This window comes from Salminus brasiliensis, chromosome 20 (assembly GCF_030463535.1).
Source record: "Salminus brasiliensis chromosome 20, fSalBra1.hap2, whole genome shotgun sequence".
Classification (NCBI taxonomy): domain Eukaryota; kingdom Metazoa; phylum Chordata; class Actinopteri; order Characiformes; family Bryconidae; genus Salminus; species Salminus brasiliensis.
In genome coordinates this window covers 27,774,188-27,788,043 of record NC_132897.1, presented here as the reverse complement: position 1 = coordinate 27,788,043, position 13,856 = coordinate 27,774,188, and positions in this window count along the sequence as shown.

Genomic DNA, 13,856 nt, shown 5'->3' with positions numbered 1-13,856 from the left:
ACAACAGACATTTGGATAATAGATCTATGCACAGTTTTATCTCTGAGTGCCACTCTAACTGTAGCAATCTTACCTACATTGCAATGTAAGTGCTAACAAGTTGGGGCATCACTTGAAGTCTAACGTCAAAAAGTGCAGGATGAATGTCTGAAAGTTGCCCAATCCTTGAAAATGTTTAGTTTCACATCTTGAAAACATCTGCTACAACTGTAGCATTTAATCCACACAAAAGGGTTAAGATGTTTATGGAAATATCCATGGAGACCATCCCAAAGTGGAACATTAATTATTTCATACAAAGAGTAAGTGCTTCTCTTTGGGGTAGTCTAAATGGTATGCTTGTCCCATTATCTTAAAGCTCACAGAAATTAATTCATATTGAGTGAAGACTGGAGAATTTAGCTAGTTTACATTGAAACTGTCTCCTCGCGATATTTGATTCAGTGAAACGACATTATGAGGAAAGATATCTGTCTATAGAGTCAAGCATATTAGAATCTAGCAGTTACATTATGTCTAGGTACAAAGCAGTCTTTCCTATTGCTAGAATGGTGAAGATGCTTCAGTTCCAGTGGCACAATGGGATTGTAAATGGGGAGGATATGTTAATACCTTCTATGTATAGACATATCTCAGAATATTTCAAATTAAAACATTTAATACTGTGTTTTGGAATTATCATTGTAGAATCGGTTCTAGAATGAACTCCAGTTTTACTCAACCTGATAGTACCAGGTGTGTGAAACCCTGAGGAAATGTAATCTTAATATTTCAGGTGGAACTTGAAGGTTCCACTATCAGAGAAAGTGTTTGATCAAACCAATGTCACACTTGATACTTTAACAATAGTGCTAACCTTTGAGTAGTATTTGGTAAGTGCTATTTGTTGGGGTAGTTTTAAGTGACTCAAGCAACCAAAGATTTATCTTATGTTTCTTTATGGATTAGTGCAAATATGTGTATGAGTGCCTTCCTGTAAGTGTGAAGTGCCCCTCTAATTGGAATTCACAAGAATCCACTATTGTGATGTCACATTGTGATATTACAGGGGAGGAGCTGTGAATGACTTCAATTCATAGTAAGCTTTCAGAAAGTTTAAGTAGCAACAGTTTGGGCAGTTTTTGTCAGAAACATCTGCTGCAGTAGTGTGGCCAGTTACAGGAATTAGCAGAGCACCAAGTAAGTAAAGTCAGAAAACTTTTGTTCATAATATTTCAAATGAAATTCCAATTACACTAAATGTCTGGTAAAATGACTGTCACAATTGATACTCTAACAATTGCACTGACCTTTGCATAGTAACTAGTAAGTGCTATTTGTTGGGGTAGTTTGAAGTGACTCTAGCAACAACAGACATTTGGATAATAGATCTATGCACAGTTTTATCTCTGAGTGCCACTCTAACTGTAGCAATCTTACCTACATTGCAATGTAAGTGCTAACAAGTTGGGGCATCACTTGAAGTCTAACGTCAAAAAGTGCAGGATGAATGTCTGAAAGTTGCCCAATCCTTGAAAATGTTTAGTTTCACAGCTTGAAAACATCTGCTACAACTGTAGCATTTAATCCACACAAAAGGGTTAAGATGTTTATGGAAATATCCATGGAGACCATCCCAAATTGGAACATTAATTATTTCATACAAAGAGTAAGTGCTTCTCTTTGGGGTAGTCTAAATGGTATGCTTGTCCCATTATCTTAAAGCTCACAGAAATTAATTCATATTGAGCGAAGACTGGAGAATTTAGCTAGTTTACATTGAAACTTTCTCCTCGCGATATTTGATTCAGTGAAATGACATTATGAGGAAAGATATCTGTCTATAGAATCAAGCATATTAGAATCTAGCAGTTACATTATGTCTAGGTACAAAGCAGTCTTTCCTATTGCTAGAATGGTGAAGATGCTTCAGTTCCAGTGGCACAATGGGATTGTAAATGGGAAGGATATGTTAATACCTTCTATGTATAGACATATCTCAGAATATTTCAAATTAAAACATTTAATACTGTGTTTTGGAATTAGCATTGTAGAATCGGTTCTAGAATGAACTCCAGTTTTACTCAACCTGATAGTACCAGGTGTGTGAAACCCTGAGGAAATGTAATCTTAATATTTCAGGTGGAACTTGAAGGTTCCACTATCAGAGAAAGTCTTTGATCAAACCAATGTCACACTTGATACTTTAACAATAGTGCTGACCTTTGAGTAGTATTTGGTAAGTGCTATTTGTTGGGGTAGTTTTAAGTGACTCAAGCAACCAAAGATTTATCTTATGTTTCTTTATGGATTAGTGCAAATATGTGTATGAGTGCCTTCCTGTAAGTGTGAAGTGCCCCTCTAATTGGAATTCACAAGAATCCTCTATTGTGATGTCACATTGTGATATTACAGGGGAGGAGCTGTGAATGACTTCAATTCATAGTAAGCTTTCAGAAAGTTTAAGTAGCAACAGTTTGGGCAGTTTTTGTCAGAAACATCTGCTGCAGTAGTGTGGCCAGTTACAGGAATTAGCAGAGCACCAAGTAAGTAAAGTCAGAAAACTTTTGTTCATAATATTTCAAATGAAATTCCAATTACACTAAATGTCTGGTAAAATGACTGTCACAATTGATACTCTAACAATTGCACTGACATTTGCATAGTAACTAGTAAGTGCTATTTGTTGGGGTAGTTTGAAGTGACTCTAGCAACAACAGACATTTGGATAATAGATCTATGCACAGTTTTATCTCTGAGTGCCACTCTAACTGTAGCAATCTTACCTACATTGCAATGTAAGTGCTAACAAGTTGGGGCATCACTTGAAGTCTAACGTCAAAAAGTGCAGGATGAATGTCTGAAAGTTGCCCAATCCTTGAAAATGTTTAGTTTCACAGCTTGAAAACATCTGCTACAACTGTAGCATTTAATCCACACAAAAGGGTTAAGATGTTTATGGAAATATCCATGGAGACCATCCCAAAGTGGAACATTAATTATTTCATACAAAGAGTAAGTGCTTCTCTTTGGGGTAGTCTAAATGGTATGCTTGTCCCATTATCTTAAAGCTCACAGAAATTAATTCACATTGAGCGAAGACTGGAGAATTTAGCTAGTTTACATTGAAACTGTCTCCTCGCGATATTTGATTCAGTGAAACGACATTATGAGGAAAGATATCTGTCTATAGAATCAATCATATTAGAATCTAGCAGTTACATTATGTCTAGGTACAAAGCAGTCTTTCCTATTGCTAGAATGGTGAAGATGCTTCAGTTCCAGTGGCAGTGATCAAACCAATGTCACACTTGATACTTTAACAATGGTGCTGACCTTTGAGTAGTATTTGGTAAGTGCTATTTGTTGGGGTAGTTTTAAGTGACTCAAGCAACCAAAGATTTATCTTATGTTTCTTTATGGATTAGTGCAAATATGTGTATGAGTGCCTTCCTGTAAGTGTGAAGTGCCCCTCTAATTGGAATTCACAAGAATCCACTATTGTGATGTCACATTGTCATATTACAGGGGAGGAGCTGTGAATGACTTCAATTCATAGTAAGCTTTCAGAAAGTTTAAGTAGCAACAGTTTGGGCAGTTTTTGTCAGAAACATCTGCTGCAGTAGTGTGGCCAGTTACAGGAATTAGCAGAGCACCAAGTAAGTAAAGTCAGAAAACTTTTGTTCATAATATTTCAAATGAAATTCCAATTACACTAAATGTCTGGTAAAATGACTGTCACAATTGATACTCTAACAATTGCACTGACCTTTGCATAGTAACTAGTAAGTGCTATTTGTTGGGGTAGTTTGAAGTGACTCTAGCAACAACAGACATTTGGATAATAGATCTATGCACAGTTTTATCTCTGAGTGCCACTCTAACTGTAGCAATCTTACCTACATTGCAATGTAAGTGCTAACAAGTTGAGGCATCACTTGAAGTCTAACGTCAAAAAGTGCAGGATGAATGTCTGAAAGTTGCCCAATCCTTGAAAATGTTTAGTTTCACAGCTTGAAAACATCTGCTACAACTGTAGCATTTAATCCACACAAAAGGGTTAAGATGTTTATGGAAATATCCATGGAGACCATCCCAAAGTGGAACATTAATTATTTCATACAAAGAGTAAGTGCTTCTCTTTGGGGTAGTCTAAATGGTATGCTTGTCACATTATCTTAAAGCTCACAGAAATGAATTCATATTGAGCGAAGACTGGAGAATTTAGCTAGTTTACATTGAAACTGTCTCCTCGCGATATTTGATTCAGTGAAACGACATTATGAGGAAAGATATCTGTCTATAGAGTCAAGCATATTAGAATCTAGCAGTTACATTATGTCTAGGTACAAAGCAGTCTTTCCTATTGCTAGAATGGTGAAGATGCTTCAGTTCCAGTGGCACAATGGGATTGTAAATGGGGAGGATATGTTAATACCTTCTATGTATAGACATATCTCAGAATATTTCAAATGAAAACATTTAATACTGTGTTTTGGAATTATCATTGTAGAATCGGTTCTAGAATGAACTCCAGTTTTACTCAACCTGATAGTACCAGGTGTGTGAAACCCTGAGGAAATGTAATCTTAATATTTCAGGTGGAACTTGAAGATTCCACTATCAGAGAAAGTGTTTGATCAAACCAATGTCACACTTGATACTTTAACAATAGTGCTGACCTTTGAGTAGTATTTGGTAAGTGCTATTTGTTGGGGTAGTTTTAAGTGACTCAAGCAACCAAAGATTTATCTTATGTTTCTTTATGGATTAGTGCAAATATGTGTATGAGTGCCTTCCTGTAAGTGTGAAGTGCCCCTCTAATTGGAATTCACAAGAATCCACTATTGTGATGTCACATTGTGATATTACAGGGGAGGAGCTGTGAATGACTTCAATTCGTAGTAAGCTTTCAGAAAGTTTAAGTAGCAACAGTTTGGGCAGTTTTTGTCAGAAACATCTGCTGCAGTAGTGTGGCCAGTTACAGGAATTAGCAGAGCACCAAGTAAGTAAAGTCAGAAAACTTTTGTTCATAATATTTCAAATGAAATTCCAATTACGCTAAATGTCTGGTAAAATGACTGTCACAATTGATACTCTAACAATTGCACTGACCTTTGCATAGTAACTAGTAAGTGCTATTTGTTGGGGTAGTTTGAAGTGACTCTAGCAACAACAGACATTTGGATAATAGATCTATGCACAGTTTTATCTCTGAGTGCCACTCTAACTGTAGCAATCTTACCTACATTGCAATGTAAGTGCTAACAAGTTGGGGCATCACTTGAAGTCTAACGTCAAAAAGTGCAGGATGAATGTCTGAAAGTTGCCCAATCCTTGAAAATGTTTAGTTTCACATCTTGAAAACATCTGCTACAACTGTAGCATTTAATCCACACAAAAGGGTTAAGATGTTTATGGAAATATCCATGGAGACCATCCCAAAGTGGAACATTAATTATTTCATACAAAGAGTAAGTGCTTCTCTTTGGGGTAGTCTAAATGGTATGCTTGTCCCATTATCTTAAAGCTCACAGAAATGAATTCATATTGAGCGAAGACTGGAGAATTTAGCTAGTTTACATTGAAACTTTCTCCTCGCGATATTTGATTCAGTGAAACGACATTATGAGGAAAGATATCTGTCTATAGAATCAATCATATTAGAATCTAGCAGTTACATTATGTCTAGGTACAAAGCAGTCTTTCCTATTGCTAGAATGGTGAAGATGCTTCAGTTCCAGTGGCAGTGATCAAACCAATGTCACACTTGATACTTTAACAATGGTGCTGACCTTTGAGTAGTATTTGGTAAGTGCTATTTGTTGGGGTAGTTTTAAGTGACTCAAGCAACCAAAGATTTATCTTATGTTTCTTTATGGATTAGTGCAAATATGTGTATGAGTGCCTTCCTGTAAGTGTGAAGTGCCCCTCTAATTCGAATTCACAAGAATCCACTATTGTGATGTCACATTGTGATATTACAGGGGAGGAGCTGTGAATGACTTCAATTCATAGTAAGCTTTCAGAAAGTTTAAGTAGCAACAGTTTGGGCAGTTTTTGTCAGAAACATCTGCTGCAGTAGTGTGGCCAGTTACAGGAATTAGCAGAGCACCAAGTAAGTAAAGTCAGAAAACTTTTGTTCATAATATTTCAAATGAAATTCCAATTACACTAAATGTCTGGTAAAATGACTGTCACAATTTATACTCTAACAATTGCACTGACCTTTGCATAGTAACTAGTAAGTGCTATTTGTTGGGGTAGTTTGAAGTGACTCTAGCAACAACAGACATTTGGATAATAGATCTATGCACAGTTTTATCTCTGAGTGCCACTCTAACTGTAGCAATCTTACCTACATTGCAATGTAAGTGCTAACAAGTTGAGGCATCACTTGAAGTCTAACGTCAAAAAGTGCAGGATGAATGTCTGAAAGTTGCCCAATCCTTGAAAATGTTTAGTTTCACAGCTTGAAAACATCTGCTACAACTGTAGCATTTAATCCACACAAAAGGGTTAAGATGTTTATGGAAATATCCATGGAGACCATCCCAAAGTGGAACATTAATTATTTCATACAAAGAGTAAGTGCTTCTCTTTGGGGTAGTCTAACTGGTATGCTTGTCACATTATCTTAAAGCTCACAGAAATGAATTCATATTGAGCGAAGACTGGAGAATTTAGCTAGTTTACATTGAAAAAGTCTCCTCGCGATATTTGATTCAGTGAAACGACATTATGAGGAAAGATATCTGTCTATAGAGTCAAGCATATTAGAATCTAGCAGTTACATTATGTCTAGGTACAAAGCAGTCTTTCCTATTGCTAGAATGGTGAAGATGCTTCAGTTCCAGTGGCACAATGGGATTGTAAATGGGGAGGATATGTTAATACCTTCTATGTATAGACATATCTCAGAATATTTCAAATGAAAACATTTAATACTGTGTTTTGGAATTATCATTGTAGAATCGGTTCTAGAATGAACTCCAGTTTTACTCAACCTGATAGTACCAGGTGTGTGAAACCCTGAGGAAATGTAATCTTAATATTTCAGGTGGAACTTGAAGATTCCACTATCAGAGAAAGTGTTTGATCAAACCAATGTCACACTTGATACTTTAACAATAGTGCTGACCTTTAAGTAGTATTTGGTAAGTGCTATTTGTTGGGGTAGTTTTAAGTGACTCAAGCAACCAAAGATTTATCTTATGTTTCTTTATGGATTAGTGCAAATATGTGTATGAGTGCCTTCCTGTAAGTGTGAAGTGCCCCTCTAATTGGAATTCACAAGAATCCACTATTGTGATGTCACATTGTGATATTACAGGGGAGGAGCTGTGAATGACTTCAATTCGTAGTAAGCTTTCAGAAAGTTTAAGTAGCAACAGTTTGGGCAGTTTTTGTCAGAAACATCTGCTGCAGTAGTGTGGCCAGTTACAGGAATTAGCAGAGCACCAAGTAAGTAAAGTCAGAAAACTTTTGTTCATAATATTTCAAATGAAATTCCAATTACGCTAAATGTCTGGTAAAATGACTGTCACAATTGATACTCTAACAATTGCACTGACCTTTGCATAGTAACTAGTAAGTGCTATTTGTTGGGGTAGTTTGAAGTGACTCTAGCAACAACAGACATTTGGATAATAGATCTATGCACAGTTTTATCTCTGAGTGCCACTCTAACTGTAGCAATCTTACCTACATTGCAATGTAAGTGCTAACAAGTTGGGGCATCACTTGAAGTCTAACGTCAAAAAGTGCAGGATGAATGTCTGAAAGTTGCCCAATCCTTGAAAATGTTTAGTTTCACATCTTGAAAACATCTGCTACAACTGTAGCATTTAATCCACACAAAAGGGTTAAGATGTTTATGGAAATATCCATGGAGACCATCCCAAAGTGGAACATTAATTATTTCATACAAAGAGTAAGTGCTTCTCTTTGGGGTAGTCTAAATGGTATGCTTGTCCCATTATCTTAAAGCTCACAGAAATGAATTCATATTGAGCGAAGACTGGAGAATTTAGCTAGTTTACATTGAAACTTTCTCCTCGCGATATTTGATTCAGTGAAACGACATTATGAGGAAAGATATCTGTCTATAGAATCAAGCATATTAGAATCTAGCAGTTACATTATGTCTAGGTACAAAGCAGTCTTTCCTATTGCTAGAATGGTGAAGATGCTTCAGTTCCAGTGGCACAATGGGATTGTAAATGGGGAGGATATGTTAATACCTTCTATGTATAGACATATCTCAGAATATTTCAAATTAAAACATTTAATACTGTGTTTTGGAATTATCATTGTAGAATCGGTTCTAGAATGAACTCCAGTTTTACTCAACCTGATAGTACCAGGTGTGTGAAACCCTGAGGAAATGTAATCTTAATATTTCAGGTGGAACTTGAAGGTTCCACTATCAGAGAAAGTGTTTGATCAAACCAATGTCACACTTGATACTTTAACAATAGTGCTGACCTTTGAGTAGTATTTGGTAAGTGCTATTTGTTGGGGTAGTTTTAAGTGACTCAAGCAACCAAAGATTTATCTTATGTTTCTTTATGGATTAGTGCAAATATGTGTATGAGTGCCTTCCTGTAAGTGTGAAGTGCCCCTCTAATTGGAATTCACAAGAATCCACTATTGTGATGTCACATTGTGATATTACAGGGGAGGAGCTGTGAATGACTTCAATTCATAGTAAGCTTTCAGAAAGTTTAAGTAGCAACAGTTTGGGCAGTTTTTGTCAGAAACATCTGCTGCAGTAGTGTGGCCAGTTACAGGAATTAGCAGAGCACCAAGTAAGTAAAGTCAGAAAACTTTTGTTCATAATATTTCAAATGAAATTCCAATTACACTAAATGTCTGGTAAAATGACTGTCACAATTGATACTCTAACAATTGCACTGACCTTTGCATAGTAACTAGTAAGTGCTATTTGTTGGGGTAGTTTGAAGTGACTCTAGCAACAACAGACATTTGGATAATAGATCTATGCACAGTTTTATCTCTGAGTGCCACTCTAACTGTAGCAATCTTACCTACATTGCAATGTAAGGGCTAACGAGTTGGGGCATCACTTGAAGTCTAACATCAAAAAGTGCAGGATGAATGTCTGAAAGTTGCCCAATCCTTGAAAATGTTTAGTTTCACAGCTTGAAAACATCTGCTACAACTGTAGCATTTAATCCACACAAAAGGGTTAAGATGTTTATGGAAATATCCATGGAGACCATCCCAAAGTGGAACATTAATTATTTCATACAAAGAGTAAGTGCTTCTCTTTTGGGGTAGTCTAAATGGTATGCTTGTCCCATTATCTTAAAGCTCACAGAAATGAATTCATATTGAGCGAAGACTGGAGAATTTAGCTAGTTTACATTGAAACTTTCTCCTCGCGATATTTGATTCAGTGAAACGACATTATGAGGAAAGATATCTGTCTATAGAGTCAAGCATATTAGAATCTAGCAGTTACATTATGTCTAGGTACAAAGCAGTCTTTCCTATTGCTAGAATGGTGAAGATGCTTCAGTTCCAGTGGCACAATGGGATTGTAAATGGGGAGGATATGTTAATACCTTCTATGTATAGACATATCTCAGAATATTTCAAATTAAAACATTTAATACTGTGTTTTGGAATTATCATTGTAGAATCGGTTCTAGAATGAACCCCAGTTTTACTCAACCTGATAGTACCAGGTGTGTGAAACCCTGAGGAAATGTAATCTTAATATTTCAGGTGGAACTTGAAGGTTCCACTATCAGAGAAAGTGTTTGATCAAACCAATGTCACACTTGATACTTTAACAATAGTGCTGACCTTTAAGTAGTATTTGGTAAGTGCTATTTGTTGGGGTAGTTTTAAGTGACTCAAGCAACCAAAGATTTATCTTATGTTTCTTTATGGATTAGTGCAAATATGTGTATGAGTGCCTTCCTGTAAGTGTGAAGTGCCCCTCTAATTGGAATTCACAAGAATCCACTATTGTGATGTCACATTGTGATATTACAGGGGAGGAGCTGTGAATGACTTCAATTCATAGTAAGCTTTCAGAAAGTTTAAGTAGCAACAGTTTGGGCAGTTTTTGTCAGAAACATCTGCTGCAGTAGTGTGGCCAGTTACAGGAATTAGCAGAGCACCAAGTAAGTAAAGTCAGAAAACTTTTGTTCATAATATTTCAAATGAAATTCCAATTACACTAAATGTCTGGTAAAATGACTGTCACAATTGATACTCTAACAATTGCACTGACCTTTGCATAGTAACTAGTAAGTGCTATTTGTTGGGGTAGTTTGAAGTGACTCTAGCAACAACAGACATTTGGATAATAGATCTATGCACAGTTTTATCTCTGAGTGCCACTCTAACTGTAGCAATCTTACCTACATTGCAATGTAAGTGCTAACAAGTTGGGGCATCACTTGAAGTCTAACGTCAAAAAGTGCAGGATGAATGTCTGAAAGTTGCCCAATCCTTGAAAATGTTTAGTTTCACATCTTGAAAACATCTGCTACAACTGTAGCATTTAATCCACACAAAAGGGTTAAGATGTTTATGGAAATATCCATGGAGACCATCCCAAAGTGGAACATTAATTATTTCATACAAAGAGTAAGTGCTTCTCTTTGGGGTAGTCTAAATGGTATGCTTGTCCCATTATCTTAAAGCTCACAGAAATGAATTCATATTGAGCGAAGACTGGAGAATTTAGCTAGTTTACATTGAAACTTTCTCCTCGCGATATTTGATTCAGTGAAACGACATTATGAGGAAAGATATCTGTCTATAGAATCAAGCATATTAGAATCTAGCAGTTACATTATGTCTAGGTACAAAGCAGTCTTTCCTATTGCTAGAATGGTGAAGATGCTTGAGTTCCAGTGGCACAATGGGATTGTAAATGGGGAGGATATGTTAATACCTTCTATGTATAGACATATCTCAGAATATTTCAAATTAAAACATTTAATACTGTGCTTTGGAATTATCATTGTAGAATCGGTTCTAGAATGAACCCCAGTTTTACTCAACCTGATAGTACCAGGTGTGTGAAACCCTGAGGAAATGTAATCTTAATATTTCATGTGGAACTTGAAGGTTCCACTATTAGAGAAAGTGTTTGATCAAACCAATGTCACACTTGATACTTTAACAATAGTGCTGACCTTTGAGTAGTATTTGGTAAGTGCTATTTGTTGGGGTAGTTTTAAGTGACTCAAGCAACCAAAGATTTATCTTATGTTTCTTTATGGATTAGTGCAAATATGTGTATGAGTGCCTTCCTGTAAGTGTGAAGTGCCCTCTAATTGGAATTCAGAAGAATCCACTATTGTGATGTCACATTGTGATATTACAGGGGAGGAGCTGTGAATGACTTCAATTCATAGTAAGCTTTCAGAAAGTTTAAGTAGCAACAGTTTGGGCAGTTTTTGTCAGAAACATCTGCTGCAGTAGTGTGGCCAGTTACAGGAATTAGCAGAGCACCAAGTAAGTAAAGTCAGAAAACTTTTGTTCATAATATTTCAAATGAAATTCCAATTACACTAAATGTCTGGTAAAATGACTGTCACAATTGATACTCTAACAATTGCACTGACCTTTGCATAGTAACTAGTAAGTGCTATTTGTTGGGGTAGTTTGAAGTGACTCTAGCAACAACAGACATTTGGATAATAGATCTATGCACAGTTTTATCTCTGAGTGCCACTCTAACTGTAGCAATCTTACCTACATTGCAATGTAAGTGCTAACAAGTTGGGGCATCACTTGAAGTCTAACGTCAAAAAGTGCAGGATGAATGTCTGAAAGTTGCCCAATCCTTGAAAATGTTTAGTTTCACATCTTGAAAACATCTGCTACAACTGTAGCATTTAATCCACACAAAAGGGTTAAGATGTTTATGGAAATATCCATGGAGACCATCCCAAAGTGGAACATTAATTATTTCATACAAAGAGTAAGTGCTTCTCTTTGGGGTAGTCTAAATGGTATGCTTGTCCCATTATCTTAAAGCTCACAGAAATGAATTCATATTGAGCGAAGACTGGAGAATTTAGCTAGTTTACATTGAAACTTTCTCCTCGCGATATTTGATTCAGTGAAACGACATTATGAGGAAAGATATCTGTCTATAGAATCAAGCATATTAGAATCTAGCAGTTGCATTATGTCTAGGTACAAAGCAGTCTTTCCTATTGCTAGAATGGTGAAGATGCTTGAGTTCCAGTGGCACAATGGGATTGTAAATGGGGAGGATATGTTAATACCTTCTATGTATAGACATATCTCAGAATATTTCAAATTAAAACATTTAATACTGTGTTTTGGAATTATCATTGTAGAATCGGTTCTAGAATGAACTCCAGTTTTACTCAACCTGATAGTACCAGGTGTGTGAAACCCTGAAGAAATGTAATCTTAATATTTCAGGTGGAACTTGAAGGTTCCACTATCAGAGAAAGTGTTTGATCAAACCAATGTCACACTTGATACTTTAACAATAGTGCTGACCTTTGAGTAGTATTTGGTAAGTGCTATTTGTTGGGGTAGTTTTAAGTGACTCAAGCAACCAAAGATTTATCTTATGTTTCTTTATGGATTAGTGCAAATATGTGTATGAGTGCCTTCCTGTAAGTGTGAAGTGCCCCTCTAATTAGAATTCACAAGAATCCACTATTGTGATGTCACATTGTGATATTACAGGGGAGGAGCTGTGAATGACGTCAATTCATAGTAAGCTTTCAGAAAGTTTAAGTAGCAACAGTTTGGGCAGTTTTTGTCAGAAACATCTGCTGCAGTAGTGTGGCCAGTTACAGGAATTAGCAGAGCACCAAGTAAGTAAAGTCAGAAAACTTTTGTTCATAATATTTCAAATGAAATTCCAATTACACTAAATGTCTGGTAAAATGACTGTCACAATTGATACTCTAACAATTGCACTGACCTTTGCATAGTAACTAGTAAGTGCTATTTGTTGGGGTAGTTTGAAGTGACTCTAGCAACAACAGACATTTGGATAATAGATCTATGCACAGTTTTATCTCTGAGTTCCACTCTAACTGTAGCAATCTTACCTACATTGCAATGTAAGTGCTAACAAGTTGGGGCATCACTTGAAGTCTAACGTCAAAAAGTGCAGGATGAATGTCTGAAAGTTGCCCAATCCTTGAAAATGTTTAGTTTCACAGCTTGAAAACATCTGCTACAACTGTAGCATTTAATCCACACAAAAGGGTTAAGATGTTTATGGAAATATCCATAGAGACCATCCCAAAGTGGAACATTAATTATTTCATACAAAGAGAAAGTGCTTCTCTTTGGGGTAGTCTAAATGGTATGCTTGTCCCATTATCTTAAAGCTCACAGAAATTAATTCATATTGAGCGAAGACTGGAGAATTTAGCTAGTTTACATTGAAACTTTCTCCTCGCGATATTTGATTCAGTGAAACGACATTATGAGGAAAGATATCTGTCTATAGAATCAAGCATATTAGAATCTAGCAGTTACATTATGTCTAGGTACAAAGCAGTCTTTCCTATTGCTAGAATGGTGAAGATGCTTCAGTTCCAGTGGCACAATGGGATTGTAAATGGGGAGGATATGTTAATACCTTCTATGTATAGACATATCTCAGAATATTTCAAATTAAAACATTTAATACTGTGTTTTGGAATTATCATTGTAGAATCGGTTCTAGAATGAACTCCAGTTTTACTCAACCTGATAGTACCAGGTGTGTGAAACCCTGAGGAAATGTAATCTTAATATTTCAGGTGGAACTTGAAGGTTCCACTATCAGAGAAAGTGTTTGATCAAACCAATGTCACACTTGATACTTTAACAATAGTGCTGACCTTTGA